Consider the following 21,176-nt stretch of genomic DNA (forward strand, 5'->3'; position numbering starts at 1 on the left):
TGTTAGTTTTCACCTTTGACTTGAACTAATAAAAGCAGACTTATTGACACATTTTTAAAAACAAACTGGAAGTATATTGAAACAAAATCAGATGTAACAAAAGTTTAAGCATTAAATGTAGGAGAAATATGTCCATAGTGTACTGTCATGTATATATGCAATGTGGGATGTGATTTGGCAAGTCTACCATTTGCATGTGAATGTCTGTGCAAGCAGTGTTGACTGCAGCTCAGGGTCCGAAATATTCCGTACCGCATTGGCAAATGCGACTTAAAATGAGGTCTTTCTTTGGCTATCCATTATTCCTCAATTTCCTTCGCTACAAAAAAAACGTGGATTGAAAACAGAAGTTAAAACGTGTGCCATGCAGGGTTAAATAGCTATAATAGCTAAATCACTGATTGGTGCAGAGCTGTCAAATGTTAGCCAATGACTATATTTTGTGACTTATTCCGGTCTTAACACTGAATACAACTTTCTAAGATGAATTTGATGAAAAACACTGTATTGTTAAAAAAAAAAAACCTCAGACAACTACATTTAACAGCTGCCCAACCTCACTGCTTTCTGGGTACTACCACCGGCGAATGCTATTTTATGACGCCTCCCAGCTCCTGAGCCTCGGAGGCGACAAGCTCTCCTTGTGTCTGGTGTCAACACATTATAAATCACTAATCATCACTTCCATGGCACCGTGTCGTTATCACCAAAGGAGGACGTGGGGGTAGAACATCAACTAGCCTGGTCATATAGAAATATGAGATGTTTAAGAGTGCGGTAAACTGTCGGGGCTCCCCATCCATCGCCTTCATTTCTAGTTCACGGTTCCTGTTTCTTTGAAGGCCCCCGGGACAATCGGAGACCACGCTCGTGGACAATATGTAGGGTTGTTACAACAGCATTTACTGTATGTTTTTAAGCACAAGCATTTGTGCTTCTATACATAACATTATTTGTTCAAAAGCTCAAAATATGCCTCTATGTATGCAGTGCAGTGTTTCAAAATTTAGGGCAGAAAAGCATAAAATTACATATTGATTTTTTACTTGGGGGAATTTTTATTCAAATATTACCCAAACAGCAGTTTAAAAAATTGCCAAACAAAGCTTAGCAATTGCTCTATAAAAACAATCCTGCATAAATAAGTAAAAAGACATATATACATATTTTGGACCCGTAGCTCCTGCATGTGTTTGTTCACAGTCTTGATGTTCTTTGCATTTTTCCCAGTGTTCAATGAAAACCTGAAAAGCATATTGGCAACTGTTACTCTTCTTTCCCACATGCGAGCGTAGAACATAGAATGTCGAAAATTACATACACTGAAATGTTTATCCATTCATCAATCTTTTTTTTTTACCACTTATCCAAAGTCAGGTCAAGAGGCAGTAACTTTGCAGGGACACCCAGACTTCCCACTCCCTAACCACTTTATCCATCTCTAGCGGGGGTTTCCCGAGGCGTTCCCAGGCAAGCGGAGAGACATAGTCCCTCCAGCATATCCGGTCGAATTTGACTTGACAAGATATAGCCCAATGATCGGAAAAACACGGGATGTGGTGGTATCGGATAACCAAATTTTATAGCAGTAGTCTGACAGTGCAATCATGAAAGAGTAAATTTGCTTTGTAGTTTGATCCGGGCATTATGTGTTGTCTGTCTCACAGAAGTTGTCTGTTCCTCACCACTGACGTCTGTTTTGAAATAACTTTTTTGCCCATCACCTATTTACAGTACTACATAAAAAGACATAAAAATATATAAATTTGTATAAATAGTACTATGTAAAAATATGTCAATGACGCCATTTCTCGCATCAGTGAATCATGACATTTAAGGCAATCAGCGGATCATCATAAAATCCCAGTTATCACCCCATTTTGATCAGTCCAATACAATCGGCGTAAAGTCTAATCGAGACAGACGACCTCTTCCACTCATTCTCATGGAAGTCAGGCCAGTGAACCACTGCAACACCAATAACTTTTATACAGAATAATAACATAAAAGGTGGCTAATGACTGCTAATACAGGCACTTTAGTAGGGGGTAAGCACTCTCGGACCTTTCACGTAAACCATAACAACCATAGTGATGAGCAATGGTCACACTAGCATAATAGAACTATATATATTCTTCCTTTCGTGGAGGAATACTGGCTTTGTGTGGATATAATCTGTCAATTCTTAGCAGTCCAACCATGCCAATAGAAAAGTACAGACCACAGGAAGCAGAAGCACCAAAAAAAAACCCAAAAAGGAAGAAAACCTGTGAGTAATGTAAATAGACGAGAGAAAAGCTGTGATTTCAGATCCTACCTTTAAAATTCCCCATTATACATAATCCATAATCAACATGTTACTGCAAGGATAGGCGTCCAAAACAGCCTTGAGAGTCTCAACTGACAATGCTGCTGTCAAGGTTTGGCAATGTAAAAGTACACAACGGACTGGCTCTTCAACATTTCTGTTTCTCTTCAAATGTGACGGAACAAAACAACCCCATCGACCTGCTTGCCGGATAGCAGAGTTGTGCTGTCAAGGTCTGGTAGAGTTTGAAAAACTAAGAAGTAGGTGAGTGAGGCGGAGCCCAGTCTGTGAATTTTTTTCATGGGATATATTTAGGTTAATACCTAAGGACTACACAGTTCCCTATGGGTGAAAGATGACCTAATTTTGGTCAGAACAAAGACGCAGTAGTGTTTGATTACTGACAAACACATAAATTTGAATCCCCCTACGGCTGTAAAAAAAAAAAAAAAAAAAATGGATTAAAAAAACTTTAAAGTTTGAAATGTTCCACGAGACTTAAACGAATGGCCAGAAGAATTAACTCTAGGTGTGTCTTTACCTTCTTTGGATTTTTTTTTAACAGAAGAATTAATCTATCCAACTCACACGAGAAGAGAGAATGTGCATGTATTGTTTAAACAGGGTTTGTGTGATGGTAAGTAGTAGAAAGTATGTCATATTTGTGAAGAAAGATGCAGACAGATCATGGAATGAGGAGCAGGATGTAAAAAGGCCACTGACGTTCAATTTAAATCATGTGTTCCATCAACGTCATTCACGACGCATTTCATAGCTGCATATCGGAAATCCGAATCAGAATCAGCTTTATTGGCCAAGTGTGTAACACACAAGGAATTTACAGTGGACGACTGCTTAGCACATTTTCCTCACAGTTCTGAAAAAGTTTTCTCTGTGCCTCTGGATTTTCTCTGTGTACTCCTGTTACCTCTCAGATCTTAAAAACATGCATGGTAGGTTAACTGAAGACTGGTAGGTTGATTGAGGGGTTATAGATGTGAATGTGAATGGTTGTTTGTTTATATGTGCCCTGCGATTGCCTAGCAAACAGTTAAGGGTATAACCCGCTTCTCACCTAAAGAGAGAGTGAATAAGATCCATCACATCTGTGACCCTAGTTAGGGTAGGCATTACAGAAAATAGATGAGTGGATTGTTTGGCCAATTGTCTCGACACTCTGCATTACTTGCATATCTGGGCTGACCAATGCTGGACACCCATGCTTGAGAACTATCGGCACCATCTGGACAGTTAAAAAAGTTCCCGATTATCGCACCTCTAGTCACTTAAAACTGAATAGATTTGTTGAAGTCTATGCACTATTTGGACAATAGTCACTGAAATAATGTTCTATGTTCTATCATTTCCAAACTGCTCTAAATTACTAGAGCACTGTATCATTTCCATATATGTGAAAAAAAAAGTATTTAAAATTCAGGTAACCTTTTATTTCTCTGTGACTGTGTTTTTATGTCTCAAAAATATTCTCTGTCAATTGACTGTTGTTGTACTAGGGTGGCTCCAACAACCAGAGACAATTCCCTGTGTGATTTTGACATACTTGGTAAATAAAGATGATTCTGATTGTGGTGTTGTTTCCTAAACTAAGTAGAATGACTTTTACTCTCAGTAATAGGAACCTATTTGGAGCGCTGCAATAGCAAAACCAAACAGATTACGCATTATAAAAACATGTGGTGAAGTGATTTGTCTTCATAAACAAAAGCTGTAATCCCAGTCAGCCAAAAACACACTTAAACTGACCCCACCCTGACACGACACAACACAACACGCGGTCCACTCTAGTGACCTCAACACTTTGCCACGCCTTGGAATTTCTTACACAACTCCTTTCTAACAGAATCTGAAGTAGAAGTATCATGAATGAAATGGAACTAAAAATGTAGAAGGGGAAAGAGCAGGTTAGAGAATGTAAATGTTGGACAAGTGTAAAATAATCCTGAATACGAAGTTGGATAAAGTCATTTAAAGTAGATTGAATGAATTACATTTTTCATGATCTATTAAAAAAAAATTATTTATCAGTCTTTGGTCCCTCTGAAGTCCACCTGTGCTTATGTCACCTTCCACACAGAGCACTGGAGAAGAATTTCTAATATTAGCAACCGCACAGGCGAACAATAATTTGACAATATCCTAAAAAAAAAACCTGTAAAAATCTATATATACTTCTCAGGACCTTTATTGACACAGCATTTTAAAAGAATAGCTCTTGTTTGCGTTGTAAAGTGCTTCATTTACTGCAAAACATTGCAGAACAATACCGTGTGACAAAATTTAACATTTAATAACGAGTTATGGCAGCACAGAGTGTGGCCGACTAGTTAGCACATCTACCTCGCAGTTCTGAGGACGAGTATTCAAATCGAGCCTTGGCCTCTTGTGGAGTTTGCAGGTTTTCCTTGTGCCTGTGTGTGTTTTCTCCGGGTACTCCAGTCTCCTCCCACATCACAAAAGCATGCATGGTAGGTTAGCTAAAGACTCTAAATTGCCTTTCGGTGTGAACATGAGGATATCCTGTGATTGGCTGGCAATCAGTTCAGGGTGTACCCCGACCTCCTGCCCTAAGAGCGCTGGGAAAAACTCCAACACACCCACGACCATTGTGAGGCTAAGCAGCTAAGAGAATAGATGGATGTTTGTGTTGCCTTGCGTCAGCGATTAATGACGTGATTCTGTAAGTGAGAAATTCTCCTGACCTTTGGATGTAATGTATTCTACACTTTATCCTCCTGCGTTGGTGCCATTGTACCTACTTATTTAAACAAGAAATGGTTCACGGGTCTGCAGTAACATTAGTTTCTTGGGAAAATTATCACTGCGAAGCTTTGAGGCAGAGATGTTTCTTCAATTTATTTTTAGTAATTGTTGAAGTTATTAAATTAAGAATTTAAAATGCAAAAAAGGATTCCTCGATATGCAGCCGAGTACAAATCACAGTTTACATACTTGGGTTGCTTTTTGATTTCTACTTGTGAGGAATTCTACTTGAGTGGAACCAAAAAATCTACTTTTGTTTTCAACAAGAACATTGCTGGGGTCATTACAGTCATATATTTTGTATCGCAAAACATTTTACTTCTATGGGATCTTATGTTGGATGCAATGACAGAAGTGTGAGTTTGTTGGTGTCACATTTTTGCATACAGAGAGGAGGAAAAAACATAATCAGCTTTGTGTAGTTCACATCTTAATCCTGATTTGGTGAGATGACATTTACAGGTTGCATCTGAAATCCAAAGCATGGCTCTATTCCTGTGTTTCCAATCTTTTTGATCCAGAGAAACTGATGTCACTTGAAGCAAAAGATGTATTGTCAGGCATCCGTAGGCTAATTCATCTTTGAGGCACACCAGGACACCCACATTAAAAACAAAAGCCGAGGAATGATTACCAGTCATGCATATGAGTCTGATTTTAAGTGGCTCATTTGCAAGGGATTGAAATGCTGATTGCTCAGATTTTTGGAGCTCAAAGGGGCTGAGAAACATACAACAGGCTGCATGTTTGCTCAACCAAATTACAGTCTAGCTATAAGACAAAAAGAATACTGCGTGATTATAACCCTATCTTTGTGAGTTTCAATTTATTCCTCAATCACAAAGTACATACAAACAACCAATCACCCTCAAATTTATATGACAAATTTTGTGTCTTTGATTAATCTAAGGACCATGATTATGGGATGTTGAAAGAAGCCAAAATAAGTGTACAGAACCGACACAAGCGATAATAACTTTGAACCTGGATCTCCAGTCTGTGAGGTTGACATGGTAGCTAACCACTTCTTCACTGTGCTGCCTCAAGTCGTAGATAATTGACCCCTCCGTGGATATTGCGCAATCCGCGTCACTGACCAATCAGAGGCCAGAGATCTGCATAAACCAAAGCCTGTTTTTGCTCCCGCCATTTTCTCAGACAACATTGCATGGTCCAGTATAGGTTTAGTTAGCGTTTTATCGCGTATTTGGGTTATTTAACAAAAAATATGGTTAAGAGGTGTAGTCACGGACTTTGTAATAGTGACGACAGGTATCCTGAAAGGCTAGTTGGTGGAGTTCGATTCGTACCCTTTCCAAAACCGAAGACCCAGTACGAAAAATGCTTTCAATGGATCAAACTTTGTGGAAGACTGCATCATCAACTAAATCCATCTAATATCAACCGGAACACATATGTTTGCACGAAGGTATGCCCTATATTTGATTTTCAATACATGTCTCGTATAAATGAATTCGAAGTTCTTCGCTAGCATAACACTGCTGCGTGTGAACGATTGACACACTTATTCTTTGTTGAGCGATATTTAGCGATGATCGGACTGCACAAACATATTGATTTCTTGCTGGCTTGCAACCGAAGCTTAACCAGACTGCATTTGCACGAAGATATGCCCTAAATTTGATTTTTAGTACACGTCTCGTATAAATGAATGAGACGTTCTCCGCTAGCATAACACCGCTACGTGTGAACGATTGACACACTTATTCTTTGTTGAGCAATATTTAGTGATGATCGGACTGCACAAACATATTGATTTCTTGCTGGCTCGCAGCCGAAGCTTAACCAGACTGTGTTTGCATGAAGATATGCCCTAAATTTGATTTTTAATACACGTCTCGTATAAATGAATGAGACGTTCTCCGCTAGCATAACACCGCTACGTGTGAACGATTGACACACTTATTCTTTGTTGAGCGATATTTAGCGATGATTGGACTGCACAAACGTATCGATTTCTTGCTGGCTCGCGGCCGAAGCTTAACCAGACTGTGTTTGCACGAAGATATGCCCTAAATTTGATTTTTAATACACGTCTCGTATAAATGAATGAGACGTTCTCCGCTAGCATAACATCGCTACGTGTGAATGATTGAATGAAATCAGAAGCATGGCGTCTCTCTCAGTTAAGAATGTATTGTATTTAGAATCTATAATATATCGATGATTTGAATGAAATCAGAAGCATGGAGTCTGTCTCAGTTCAGAATGTATTGTATTGTATTGTATTTGCCATTTTTACTGTTTGTCCTACGTCAGCGCAGGTGGCGTGACGTCACTTCAGGAGGCGTGGTTAAGTGCCCTGTACGGAGGGGTCAATTATGTATAACCATGTCCTTCGGAAATCAGCAATTCATGTGCTTTTTTCTTTTACCGGTGCATTACAATACATCACCACAGTTCACTTCTTTCAATGAATAGGGAAATTCAAATCCTTTAATCATCAGATGAGAATAATTGAGATTAAAGCCTCTTTAAAAAAAGCAACCTACCTCAGCATAGCAGCAAAAGAAGCGTTAAAACAGGAGTAAAAAGAGAACATTCACAACAGGTTCAGATTACAGCAAGTTATCAGACACAGTTGCATTCTCTGAGACAAATGCTTTCGTAGCCCTTTGAAATAGTTTTAAATTCCTCCAGCGTAACCAGCCCCGTCAATTTAGGGTCCTTTGGTTGCTCATTCCAGGCTTTCGGAGTAGTATAGCTAAATTTCCTTTTCACCGATTTGGTATAAAAAGAATAAAAATTTGTATCACCAGAAATGAAGAACAAGTGAAAGAGTTTGCGAGTGTAGTCAAGAGGGATCTCTAATAAGATGCAACTTTTTTAGCCTTGAACTTACTAATGAAGGTTTTGGACAAAAAACGTTTTGTATTCTCATGTTTTATTACCCCTCAATCTCTAACCATACCTTTGAAATTTGAAAAAAATGTGAAAGGTAAAAGAGAAGTTACTCTGTTCAACTGTACATGGAATGACCCAGATATTTACACAAAGTACAGTATTACACAAAGTTTACTCAAAGTAAATAATGTATGCCTGTAGGGTCCTTTTTGAAGTGGGAATTCCTAAATTATATTTCTTGGATGAAAACTTGACAAAACCCTGACTCTGGGTTTTACAAAATACAGTAATCCCAATTCCCAATTTGAAAGAGTAGAGCTAATGAAACTTAAACTAAGGAAGAGCATTTGACTATATTTACCTATAGCTAAAGGTGTTATGCGTGGATGTAATTCCAACTTTCCACAGCTGACGTCATGTTAGCTCAACAGGGCCTCTGCGGGTTGCAGGCATGTATTGTGCTCCATTTTGCCTCATTCGCCTTAAAATGCTAAAAAAATTAAATATTTCCCACAATCAACTAAAGTCTTGACAATTAACTAGTTAACCGATGATTATGGCCACTTTGTTTGTTATTCATAAACCGGTGCTCACCTCTGTGTTCGTTGTTAAATAAAGCATGCTACATTACAAATGTGCTCTTTCATGTCTGTGATGTTAACACTTTGTTCATGTTTATTCGGATGGGAACATAGTGTGCTTGCTTGTTTTCCCTCCATCAAAACCATTTAATTTCCTGGCTTCTAGTTCTAATGTAAGGTCCAATACCAAAGCTGAATAAATGTTTGCCTTTACAGAAATACTAATATCATTCCTATTGACTATTGATTGATGAGGTATTACTTTGTCAAAATGTTTATTGTTGTGTACTGTACTTTGTTCATTTCACAACACTGGTTTTAAGAATCAGATTGCAGCACTTTGGAAGACATTTGTAAAAAAAAAAAAAAAAAAAGAAAGAAAAGAAAAGAAAAACGTCAGAGGCAACTTGCTGTCATGTGGCTTTTCATCCCATATCTCTGAGGCTATAACAATGTGCAAACAGGCTGCTATTGTGGTTCGTGTGTGCAAGTATGTGTGTGTGTGTGTGTGTTTGTTTACTGTGTTGTGCAGCTGGTCCAATAATTCATGCTGGTCATTGGGATTTGTGTTGATAGCATTGTGCACAATATCTATCTCAAGAGGTTCATGTTACTAATTAAATAGGCCCTACATTAACCCTAACCCTAACCCTATCTCATAGTTTTAGTAGTTGTCTTTAGAAATATTGTACCATTAGTACCTTCAAATATAAGGGACCCAAATTGAGATATGAGCGCTGCATCGTGGCAACTCAGCTCAAATTCACAAGCAACAAATGGGCAACAATTTGCTTCAAATAAGTGTTTTCAAGCTGCTTAACGACACTCCCAGTTCAACTTTACTCTTAAACTAAACATAAACCAAGGAGAATTACACTCGATGTATTCAAAACAATCACATGCCTTTGCCTAAGGAAAGTCCCCTTGCCAACAAACAATGGAAAATGCCATAGATGAGCTAACAAATAGCATTAGTGTTGTAACCTTTTAACCCATAAATATTTGAACAAGCACGGTGAAGCAACACCTATAAAGACCATATAACATTATTCAGATGCATATATTATTCATACTGACCCAAAAATGATTACTACTGTAGTTTATCGAATTCAACTTGTCATGGTCTATGTTTTGGTTTCGGTTGTGTTTAATTTTGTTTTTTGTTTTTCTGTGTCCCGTGTTTTTTCATGTATTGTGTGCTCATCTAGTTTTTGTGTCCACCTTTCTCATCAACCTTCTCCTTTGTGTTGATCAATCAGCTCTATCCAGCAACTCATTTCTTGTCCAGGTGTTTTTCGTCTCGTCTATCTGTTTGTATTTTATTCCCTGGTTTCTTTCTGTTCCTGTTGGTTTATTGTCATTGTCGGAAGTCATTGTCTCTGTCTGTCCCAAGTCTTAGTCACTAGTCATGTTTTGTTTCCAGTTTAAGTTTATTTTTGAGTGTTTCTTTGTTACTTTGGTTATCAGTTGTGGGACTTAGTTTAGTTTGCTTTTTCCATGTTCCTTGTTTGCCTTTTGGGGGGGATTTAATATTATTTTTTGAGACTCCTGCTCTCCTGTCTTGCCTCCCTGCTTCCTTGCACTTGGGTCATCCACATTTTTCCCATCCATTTCATCGCCTTCAAAAACCAAACGTGACATAACACTTCCTTGTGTGTGTCTGAATTACACTGCCCCTACATCGCCAAATTATGCACAACAGAATAAGCAACACAAGGCATTGAATTAATGCAGGAATTGTGGTAAAAACCAAGTTTTTTGAATTGTAATCAATCAAAACTAGCAGGCCATCAAACAGTTTTTCCCCCCTTGCCATTAATTTACAGTATTAAATTCTTGATCAGCGAACCTACTATTTTCTGCCTTGCGCCGTTGTAGGGACACAGAATGAGTATTAGTAATACATACCTGAGAGTATCGAACAATTGATCACTTTAAACTGCACCATTTGCACAATTGTCAATGCAACTGGTCTAAAACGGTGAACCGCAAACGGGTAAGGACCCCTTTGTATCTGTATCTGTGGCTTAACATAATGTGGGGCGTTGATGCACTCTACCTGCTCTAAATTCAGAAGACTCTGCATCTTTGCATAACTGTGACTCATATAAGGAATATTAATTGATTGAATGTCTTTTCGTTCTTGTCAGTTTCTTTTCTTCTCCGTACTCAACATAATGTCGTACTAGGGCGGCAAGTAGTGTTGGAGATTTGTGTTATTACATACTTTGCCATTAAATCCGATTCTGATTTAATGTCTTTATTGTAAATTTTTTTTATCAAGGGCATTAATATGGTGTGCTATTCCTTTGGAAGCTGTAACGGATTATTGGTATTTCCATTCATTTCATTGGGAAAAGATGAATTGAGACATGACTGTTTTTAGCTGTGAGTGTGGTTAGGGAACAAATTAGACTTGTATCTCAAGGCACCAGTGTATGTCTCAGTTTTCTCTAATACCACAGGGAAATTGATGCGAATAATACTCATCATGATAGTTAAATGTCTGGATCTAACTGTAATGAAGTTGCTCCTGAGCAACCCTCCTTGAAAATTTTACTTGCACCATCCCTCTCAAACAGTTTGTGCTCAAATATTCATAAAGAAGGTAAATGTTGAGAAAACACCAATAGTGTAGTCTTTTTGAAAAACTTGGTTTTCCATTCTTGAGCTAGTTTTACCCATCCATGCTCGTTTTCAAACGCAACATCCTTGCTGGTTATTCTAAAAGATCTTTTATTATAAATCGAAAATGTAAATTGTGAGTGTAGAACTGTACACACCTTATTTGAAAAAAGGTATACCAGAGTGGAAAATGAGCTAAATAACAAACATTATTCCGTAGTTACAACACCTTCAGGCATAAATCCATGTAAAGATATAACATTTACGCCTTAAACATAAGCCATATATTCATCCATTTTGTGAGCCGCTTATACTCGCAAGGGTCGAGGGAAAATTGGAGCCTATCCCAGCTATCATCAGGCAGGAGGCGGGGTACACCCTGAACTGGTTGCCAGCCAATCGCTGGGCACATAGAGACAGACAACAGTCACACTCACAATCACACCTAAGGGCAAGTGAGAGTCTCCAATTAATGCATGTTTTTGGGTGTGGGAGGAAACCAGAGTCCCCGCAGAACATGCAAAGTCCACACAGGTGGGGCTGGGATTTGAACCCAGGTCCTCAGAATTGGGAGGCCAACGCGCTAACCAATTACTCCACTGTGCCACCTGTAATAAGCCTTATGTAGTGTGTATAAATGTTATTTTCGTGGTCCAGTACAATTCATGAGGAGATTAGCATTTTTTCATTTAGTCTCAATGAATGAATTCCATTAACATTTTCAAGATAAATACACATTTATAAATATCAATATTTCACAATAACCCATTGATGTGGACAGTTTTCTCCGGATATTTTGCATTTTCTTTGGTGATACCCAACATATTTCGACACAATTTTGACAACGCCCCGTGTCTTGAGAAACTACTAAGTCGGGTCACTTAAATCTGAAGGCACCGTTGTATTAAGTTACTTTTTACACTTGTATGACAGTTCCAAACTGCTACTTAAAATGCTGTTGAACAGTTTGACCCTGATTATATCCGATGGGAAAAATAGATTTAAAAAAAAAAAAATCAGTTAAACTATAATTAGGTTTAGGGAGACGTGACATGAATACAGTGAGAGGGGCCCTTATTAGATATACAGTAATTCCTCCGATGCTGAGTCACGATAATGTATATTACACACATACACATTCTTAAATATGCCCATTACTGTGACAGACTGAAATCTTCTCTATAAGAATCCTGAAAAATGGTTTAAAAACTAAAAGTTATTTTAGTTAAGGTTGAAAGAAACATTTTAGTGCATTCAGCTGAAAATATTTGGCTTTTTCATGGACACACCCGATAGCAGAGAAAATGTCTTCTTTTCCAGAGCAGAATGAATCACATGCACGAACATGTCAGTCATTAGCCACAAACACAACGACCCTGAGCCTCATTAGGACAGGACATAGTAGCTCTTCTGTGTAGAACAGCGTCGGTATGGAGTGGCTACAAGTGGTTCCATTGGGCCACCTCCACCTATTAACGAGAGCACTCACCCACACACAATAACTTTGCAGAAGTCATGGTTTTGCAAACTAATGCTACACACACAATATGCCTCCACAGTTGCCTTGATATACGAGTGACCCGACTTCCAAATTCTTGAAAATACAAATCCATCATTTGGCCGATGTTTTTCTTGGACTTATGAGCACAAACTCAAGATATGAGCACCATATGATGGCAATGAACATCCATCTTCTGAGCCTCTTATCCTTACAAGGATCGCAGGGGTGCTGGAGCCTATCCCAGCTATTTTCGGGTAGGAGGCGGGGTCCAATCACAGGGCACACTGAAACAAACAACCATTTGCGCTCACATTCACACCTACGGGCAATTTAGTCTTCAATTACCTTACCATGCACGTTTTGGGGATTTGGGAGAAAACCAGAGTGCCCGAAGAAAACCCACACAAGCATGGGACGAACATGTAAACTCCACATAAGCGGTGTCGGGATTTGAACCAGTCCTCATAACTGTAAGGCCAATGCTCTAACACAGTCATGTCCAACTTTTATGGAGCCGCAACATATATTTTACAAATAGAAAAATCTCACCAACAAGTGTGCAAATAGTGAATACATTAATTACTGTAGGTACTTCCTGGTACTAATAGAAGAGCATATATTTGTACACTCTGTCACTATTCCTCAGTGGCATACGTAGATGCACAAAGATACATTATTTCTGGCAAATAAGTGTGCCTTTTAATCCAATGCGCCTTATGTCTGCATTAAGTTTAAAAATCAGTAAAATGTTGTTGTCCGACTTTGGTAAGCACCCTTGCATGGTTGTCGGACCATTTTCCACTGACACAGGGACGTAATAAGCACACTACACACGCTGGTAGCAGTAAACCAATCAGAGAACATTACGTAATACATACAGTACGTAGGCTTACCTCCTCCGTGCCTCCAGTAGGTATGCTACCGGTATGCTGCAAAACAACATTTGTGGCAATCAGTTACGCGGTTGTAAATGGTAATAGAGCAGCTGTGAAATAATTCAACCTCAATAAATCTATGATTCGGAAGTGGAGGAATCTAGAAAACTTCACCGCGCACAAATGTTTTATGCACAAATATATAATGGAAAAAAACTGTTTAAGTTAAAGAGTGCAAAATACTTTATTTAGGAATGTAATATGTCTTATCAACAGTATTACTAAAATGTTATGCCATTGTTGAGCATTTATTTTTGTTGGTTAAGGGATTTTGTTCTAACAATTACAGGGACCAGGACAAGCATGTCCTGTGGCCTGTCCTGAGATATATATTAACACTGCATCAGAACATGCACAAAGATTATTATTAACGATTGTTGTACAGACTTTTTTTTGGAAAAACAATACAAGTACAAATAATAAAGTACAAACTTAGCAAAATAGAAGTCCAGATAATTCCCAAAATTTTGATCATAGGGATTGCAGGAAATTGCTGGTGCGCCTTGTTCATTGGTAGAAGGGTCAACTTTGGGGGTGTGCATTATACTTCAGGACGCATTACACTCGAGAAATTACGGTACTCCATAATTGACACTGCGCTTTATGGTGCGGAAAATACAGTATGTAACCCTTTCAGCAACTGATATTTTAACACAAACAGTGCAGCAACACATTTAGACATTCAATATAACGAGACGTAGGGTAATGTAGTAGTATATTATTTACCTTCTGTGAGGAATTGAGACGAGTTGAGAGGAGCTGAGATGTCTATATGGTAGACAAATGTCCATGTTTAGTATAACCATCCGTATGTATTGTGCTTGCCTCAAGTGGCCAACGCAGGCAGCAAGACAATGGCCATTGAATTGATACAAAATTTGACAAAAATGTGTTATTTTTATTTCTATTTACTGTATGCAATTATTGTATGTTTTTATGAAGTACTTTTCCCATTTTAAAAAAGCTCATTAGAAATTTGTCGGTTTGTTTTGGGGAGCTGGAACAGATAAATGGTATTTCCGTGTATTTCAACAGGGAAAGATGATTTGAGACATGAGTGATTTGGATTGCAAGCTTGGTGACAAAACAAATTAAACTCCTATCTCAAGGCACCACTGTATTCCCTGAGATGGTAAAAAATGTTTATTTGAAATGGACAAAGGGTCAAGCAGATGTCCATACAATCTGTGCAGAAGAACAAAAGAACTGTCATTAAAAGCTTACTAAGTTTACTATTCACCACTATAGGTTTCCAGGAAAATCTTAAAAGCTACCAAGAGTAATGCGCTTTGACAGATGACATAAATTATTCTTATTGGATGTAAATCCTTTAAATAGAATCAGAATTTGAGCTATGAAGACACACTTCATCCTGTCTCATATCATTAGAAAAGTACATTTAACATCCGAGTGCTTTCTTGGAAACAGACACTGTACAAACAGGATGTGTGTGGAGGAGGACTTTTGGAGAAGAGATAATATTACAAATATGAGACGAATGTGATGTGCAAACTGATGATCAAAAATGCATGATTAAGGTAGGTTTTCCAAAACTTTGGGTTTGGACACCAGACGGGCCCTTGGGAATTTTCTTATTGGGTCATTAATTGTAAGAGTAACATTTTCCTAAATTGAGGGGTTCTTAAAACTTAAATTTTTATGTAGAAGTTTTACTCGGCGAGGAAAGATATTTTTTACAGATCATTTCACTAATGTATGCCTGTCCCATCTACACTGACAAATTGAACATATGTGACCAAAGGTGTATTTTAAAAATCTGTTGTGGTTATAAGTGTAATTCTAATACCTACAAAATAGAAAAGGTCTGGTGTAAAGAAAACAAGCCATAGTGTTAAAGTCCTAGTATAATTTTTGAGCTATCTGTCAGTCTGTACAACATTTAGTCAAGCCTCGACACTCCTAGGTCGGTTTGCCATGCCCTCCAGGCAACTCTTTTGGCATCAGTTTATGAATCAATGCCAAGCAAATTCACAGAGACCTGCAGATGAGAAAATTAAATACTGTAACCTGCAAAAGAATGTACAGTATGTACAAGTCCATCCACATTTAATTTTATGGGTTGTGTTGGAACAAGCAAGGCATTTGGTGAGGGTTTTGTCTTTTTCTCACAAGATAGCATGATCATACCAGCTAGAACTATTAGGATTTTGTGTTAAGAATATCATTTGTAAAACATTCGGGGCAAATGGCGCACTAAAGAGTTAAAATGACAAACCAGCAGCAGGCCATGTTGGCATGTGGATAAGACATCAGCCAGGAACCTAAAACTTGGAGGCAAATGGGTCTTCCAAATGGACAATGAATGCTGCCAAAATCGTTCAAAAGTATATTAAGGATAAAAATGTCAATGCCTTGGAGTGGCCATCACAAAGCCCTGCTCTGAATAGCATCGAACATTTGTGGGCAGATCTTAAAAGGCGTGTGTGAACAAGGCAACTGACAAACCGACTCAGTTACACCAGTTCTGTCAAGGGGAATGGGTCAGGATTCCAGCAGAGCACTGTCAGCAGTTTGCGGAAGGTTACCCCAAACGTTTGATTCAAGTCCTGCGCTTCAAAGGAAATGCTACTCGAAACTAAGGAAATGTTTGTAAACTTTTTACCTCAAGGAAAATAATGTAAAATTCTCTAAGAAATACTCTCTCTCGTTATTGTGGCATTTACAAAATGAAATAACTTTGGTGATATTGACTGACCTGAAACAGGAAAGGTATAGTCTGATTTGACTTTAGACAGTGAGACAAAAAATTAAATGTGTTTTTACACAGTGTATGCAAACTCCTTTCCTTCAACTGTATGTGGCAAGACTTATCAAAACATGCAGTGGCACGTTAAAATGTCAGTTATATTCGAATTAAACAAATGCCATGTACAAGATGAAATTTTTTCACGGTCAATTGGGACCAGAACCACCCATGAAAAGTGGACTCATACTTCTATCTAAAAAAAAGTCATCCTTAGTCTGGACTGATCGCCAAGCAACAAAAGGTATATGTATGGATTATTTTACACTTGAGACAATGTGAGTCCCAGGATGAACATGCCATAGAAACGATGAGCTCCTAGAAATTAACATCACGAAATACAGATAATATTATCCCATGTTATCTCATAGTTCTTGTCTCATGATCCTGCTATATTCTATATTTTTATTACTGGGGTTAATCCATTTTTTTATATTGTTAATACAATACTTTTCTGTGATGCACTGCTCTTGAAGCACCATGTGGCACAGCTGTAGAGCATTGGCCTCACAGTTCTGAGTACCTGGGTTCAAATCCTGGCCCCACCTGTGTGGAGTTTGTGCACATTGCATGTTTTTCTCGTGCATGCGTGGGCTTTCTTTGAGCACTCTGGTTTCCTCCCACAACCCAAAAACATCCATTAATTGGAGACTCAAAAATTGCCCCTACGTCTGATTGTGAGTGCAACTGTTGTCTGTCTTCATGTCCCCTGCGATTGTCTGGCAACCTGTTCAGGGTGTACCCTGCCTCCTGCCAGACCACATCTGGGCTCCAGCACTCCCGTGATCCTCATGAGGATAAGTGGCTCAGAAAATGGATGGATGGATGTTTTCCCCAAAAACTATCACGACATGACGTTTGTTTGCCCGGGAATTCAGTTCAGGGTATATCTTGCCTCTCACACGAAGACTAGCCCGCGGCCCTAGTGAGGATAAGCAGTACTGAAAATGGATGGTTGGATAACACCCTAAAATGTGATAATAATTTTAAGCTCTTTAATTTTAATGCCAGATGGCCACTTAAAAACCATCTTGTGAAATTATGAATGAAACTCCTTTATTCAAATGTGTTGACTATTCCTATTCCATAACGATAGAAATTTCACAGTCCTGCAGAGGTACATGTGATTTTAAGTGATGCACAGTCCCAATAACTCAGCTCCTCAGAGCGCTATGAACGTCTTGTGTGAGAAGCTATCACATTCATCATTGCCAACCTGCAATAAGCCCGCAATTCTTTTTTCCCTACCCAATATATCTTCCCATCCCCGTAGCCAAAAGATTAGCTCCCTCTTTCAGCTCAATGATAAATGATTTACCAGCATTTCCGCTACAACAGGAAATTGTATACGGTGTGTGATCACCTGGGGATGAATGCATCCAAGCACAAATAAGAAGGCTTGGAATTGTAGAAACAAGAGAGGGCACTTGAGGTCTCATCAACTCAAAAACAAAAAAGGAGGGACTGACTAAGCGGACTTGTCATACATTAGTAACCATTCATTGTACATGTAAACACTTTTTCCCCCAAATATAGGTTTGCTCACTCTAGTTGTGTAGTTGCCTCATTGTCGGGTTTTTTTTTAAACAACGGATACTCTGATGGAGAGTGGGAACAAATACAGTGCAAGCTTTGATGTGAAACAGCACGTCTGACTCAAGTGCAAAAGGCTTGTGATTTTATATTAAATGCCACTTGAAATGTCATGCCAATGGTATTTATTCATTATCAACCACCAATACCATTTCTTTTCAGGTAAATCAGTATTGTAACGATATTCTAAATGTCTCGACATTTAACAAGCGAAACTCACACTTGGGAAATGGAAAAGACTTCTTCTTCTTCTTCTTTTCCAAAGCCCCCTTACAATAATCACACCATTGTAACCTTGCTGCCAAGATTAGTCGACTTCTCATAATTACGCTGATGTTTAAAATCTAAAGGAATTTAATGGTTAATAGTTGACAGCTGTATTTTTCCTTCAAAAGTGCCTGAATACTGCTGCCGCTCCGCTGTTGTCTGGCTTCTGGCTGTGACGCACAGCCCAGTAGTAATCTTCTGTGTCTTACTGATGACGCACATGTGCAGTAATGGTCATCTGGGTTAGTCGTGTGATGCACCCAGAACAACAACGCCTAATCGGTGTTACACAAGGGAGCCAGAAAGTTTGCGCATGATACCAAAAGTCCAAAAGAGGAATTGGAATCCAAATCCTGTGAGACAGCGCTTGCCTTTCAAGATACCACGACAGTGATAAGTGAGTGTCGAAGAAGAGCAGTTATTGGTTCTTTGTCAAGTTGACTAAGCATGTACAGCAAAAAGTTTTTAAGGTCACAATATCACCTTCATTTTACATTAATCTGTAATATCATATATGACCATGTCAGTGATGCCGATACAAGCTGCAAAATTCATTAAAAATTACACACACTATCAAACTAATTATCTTTTGCACATAACTACTGACACTTCAAGATGGAAGCTAGTGATGGCTGTATAAGAGTAGGTGCTTGCTGGTGTGATAAGATGCTATTTACATATCAATGGCGTCAGGTGGAATCCTTATACCTCTAAAACTACAACTAAAACCCCAAGGACAACTTGCATGTTGAGCCATTAGAAGGGGACATATTTTGCTAAACATGTTCAAAACGACTTCAAAACATTTATTCTGCTGTCTTAATGTTAACACGCAATACAAAATGCCGTAGACGGCAAATGAAAGTAGCCTCGATGTTGTGGAGTTATAACACTACAATAAACTGATATTTCAACAGAAGCATTCCATCACCACATGTAGACAGACAATAAAACAATAATCATAGACATATATTCTTAAATGTAATGCTGCAGTTTACTGAATCTCTTATAGTAGTTACTGTGGTCTTCTTCGTTTGTGTCTTAATGACATTATACTGCTCCCTGGTAGCAAAAAAAAGTTTCAAAATGTTTCTTAGTGGAGGCGATGCTGAAGCAGATTAATGGGATTAACATTCATTTCAATGGGGAAAACTGATTAGAGTGTGATAAATGAGCGTAGTTACTGAACAAAATAAACTCATATCTGAACGCATCACTGTACTCTGGTATCTTTATAGTATGGCTAACCCCCTCCTTCTTATTTAATGTGTCGAGTTGAGCGACATCTTGGCAAGTAGGCTTGTTGATTTGACAAAGTAAGAAAATTTAAGAAGACCATTACCGTTACAGGAAAAAAACTTCCATTTTTAGACTATTGTCATGTATTTCAATACTGAACAAATAATTTAGCCAAATGTGAGACATCAACATTTGCATAAAAATGGAAATATGACTAATGGATGCCAAAATGTCAACTAATTCCTTCATTTTAGAGAGAATTCTGCCTGAGATTCCACATCAAAAGAAATGAGCGCAAGGCAAGATAATGAGGCTTTCGTTCTGCGCATTGCTCCATGTCGACTTCATCCCAGTCCACACAACCAGCTGTCCTCACCACACTGACTGCACAGATCTACTGCATGAAAATTGTTTTTTGGCACTTTTTTTTTGGTGATAGAAGAACAATGCAAAGCAAGGAGTGTAAACAAATAACAAATCTTCTGTGGTATTTTCTTCATCTATGTCTATTCTTATTCTCATTAGGATTCTATTGTATTTAGCTGTGATTGTTTCTTTAATAATTTTTAAAATTTGTGTTTTTAACTGTCTGTGGCTTCTCTAAAACCACAAAGTCTAATTCCTTATTTGAGTTTTTTGAGAGTAAATGTATTCTGAACAAAACAGTACCTCAAAGGTTTTTAGCCAGTGCTAGTAATCTTTTTCAGGGGACTTGAGTCCATCCATTCATCCATTTTCTGAGCCACTTATGCTCAAAAGGGTCGTGGGAGTGCTGGAGCCTATCCCTTCGGGTAGGAGGCGGAGTACGCCCTGAACTGGTTGCAAGCCAATTGCAGGGCACATATAAACTAACAAGCATTGACATGTATATTCACAAATACAGGGAATTTAGAGTCTTCAATTAAGACGCCATGCATGATTTTGTGATGTGGGAGAAAACCCACATGGACATGGGGAGAACATGCAAACCCGACACTGACGGGGTCGAGATTTGAACTCCGGTCATCACAACTGTGAGGCAGATGCTCTAACCAGTCATCCACCATTCTGCCTGTATTTTAATCATTCTTTTAGAAACTTTGAACAATGCTTTGCTCATTCCGATTCATTCTAAACACTGCTTATCCTGTTCAGGGCTACGGGGCGCTGGAACTTATCCCAGCTAACTTTGGGCGAAAAGCAGACTACACCCTGAATTGGACAGCAATCAGTCAGTTGCAGGTCACATATAGACATGGGCACGCACTATTACTGAGAGGGAACTGAATCCAGGCTGCCCGCACCAAAGTCAGCCAAGTGTACCTATACACCATCAGTGACTTGCTCATTCCTTTAAAGAGAAATTCAATCTTCGCTGAATTCACACGCGATTGCTTTCAACCAACACTGGAATGGTTTGTTTCATCAACAACCGAACAGTGTTGCTCAAAAAAAAAAAAACTCTACCCATAAGACAGTCTGGATACAAGTGGGAAACATTGGGAAACAAATGACAGAATGTGGTTGCGGTGGTGGCAATACTGGGGTCCATACACGTGTGACGGGGGTGGGGTCATCAGTTCTACACTTCGGGATCAACGCCAGAGAATAAAAGTGGTGGCTTATGAAAAGTAGGTTTAAAAAGGGACAGAGAACGAGTTTGAACGATGTGGTTCATTTCATAGTTTGGAACAAGCAACTTGTCAGAAACCAAGGAACCCTTGGACTTTATTTCAAG

At 38.7% G+C, this 21,176-nt stretch overlaps 1 protein-coding gene across 3 annotated transcripts in view; it reads right to left on the reverse strand.

Annotated features, from left to right (window-relative positions):
• The window catches only part of LOC133511800 (plakophilin-4-like), a 97,883-nt gene that overhangs the window by 69,987 nt on the left and 6,720 nt on the right, over positions 1-21,176 (reverse strand). The window contains exon 2 of one of the 3 annotated variants that reach the window (XM_061840745.1): positions 13,555-13,590. The exons of the other annotated variants lie outside the window; for them this stretch is intronic. The gene's annotated coding sequence lies outside the window, so the exon portion shown is untranslated. The remainder of the gene's footprint in view (positions 1-13,554; positions 13,591-21,176) is intronic. 3 annotated transcript variants of the gene reach the window in all.

This window comes from Syngnathoides biaculeatus, chromosome 14 (assembly GCF_019802595.1).
Source record: "Syngnathoides biaculeatus isolate LvHL_M chromosome 14, ASM1980259v1, whole genome shotgun sequence".
NCBI lineage: Eukaryota > Metazoa > Chordata > Actinopteri > Syngnathiformes > Syngnathidae > Syngnathoides > Syngnathoides biaculeatus.